The 1,202-nt window shown below is 42.1% G+C and overlaps 1 non-coding gene across 1 annotated transcript; it reads left to right on the top strand.

The window, feature by feature from the left end:
* Positions 1 to 809: 809 nt before the first annotated feature.
* Positions 810 to 917, top strand: LOC112718499 (small nucleolar RNA R71). The gene has a single exon (XR_003160837.1). It is a non-coding gene; the product is annotated as a small nucleolar RNA R71 (small nucleolar RNA).
* Positions 918 to 1,202: the final 285 nt, after the last annotated feature.

Here is a 1,202-nt window from a genome sequence, read left to right as displayed (position 1 = left end):
CCTTCCTCAGTGGCGCTCACTGCCTCTTTCTCCTCTCCAAGTTCGGCCATGTTGATGGCCTTACACTCTCCTTTTGGATTCTCTTCTGTATTGCTTGGAAGAGTGCTAGGAGGGAGTTCAGTGACTTTCTTGCTCAGCTGACCCACTTGTGCCTCCAAGTTTCTAATGGAGGACCTTGTTTCAGTCATGAAACTTTGAGTGGTTTTGATTAGATCAGAGACCATGGTTGCTAAGTCAGAGTGGCTCTGCTTAGAATTCTCTGTCTGTTGCTGAGAAGATGATGGAAAAGGCTTGCCATTGCTAAACCTGTTTCTTCCACCATTATTGGTGTTGAAACCTTGTTGAGGTCTCTGTTGATCCTTCCAAGAGAGTTTTGGATGATTTCTCCATGAAGGATTATAGGTGTTTGCATAGGGTTCTCCTATGTAATTCACCTCTTCCATTGATGGGTTCTCAGGATCATAAGCTTCTTCTTCAGATGAAGCGTCCTTAGTACTGCCTGGTGCAGCTTGCATTCCAGACAGACTTTGAGAAATCATATTGACTTGCTGAGTCAATATTTTGTTCTGAGCCAATATGGCATTCAGAGTATCAATCTCAAGAACTCCCTTCTTCTGATTCGTCCCATTGTTCACAGGATTCCTTTCAGAAGTGTACATGAATTGGTTATTTTCAACCATTTGAATGAGTTCTTGAGCTTCTGCAGGTGTCTTTTTCAGATGAAGAGATCCTCCAGCAGAGCTATCCAATGACATCTTGGACAGTTCAGACAGACCATCATAGAAGATACCTATGATGCTCCATTCAGAAAGCATGTTAGAAGGACACTTTCTGATCAATTGTTTGTATCTTTCCCAAGCTTCATAGAGGGATTCACCTTCCTTCTGTCTGAAGGTTTGGACTTTCACTCTAAGCTTACTCAATTTTTGAGGTGAAAAGAACTTTGCCAAGAAGGCATTGACTAGCTTTTCCCAAGAGTTCAGGCTTTCTTTAGGTTGTGAGTCCAACCATATTCTAGCTCTGTCTCTTACAGCAAAAGGGAATAGCATAAGTTTGTAGACCTTAGGGTCAACCCCATTGGTCTTGACAGTGTCACAGATTTGCAAGAATTCAGCTAAAAACTGATGAGGATCTTCCAATGGAAGTCCATGGAACTTGCAATTCTGTTTCATTAGAGAACCTAATTGAGGCTTAAGCTCAAA

This window comes from Arachis hypogaea, chromosome 10, assembly GCF_003086295.3.
Source record: "Arachis hypogaea cultivar Tifrunner chromosome 10, arahy.Tifrunner.gnm2.J5K5, whole genome shotgun sequence".
Classification (NCBI taxonomy): Eukaryota; Viridiplantae; Streptophyta; class Magnoliopsida; order Fabales; family Fabaceae; genus Arachis; species Arachis hypogaea.
This window is presented reverse-complemented; position numbering and strand designations above follow the sequence as displayed.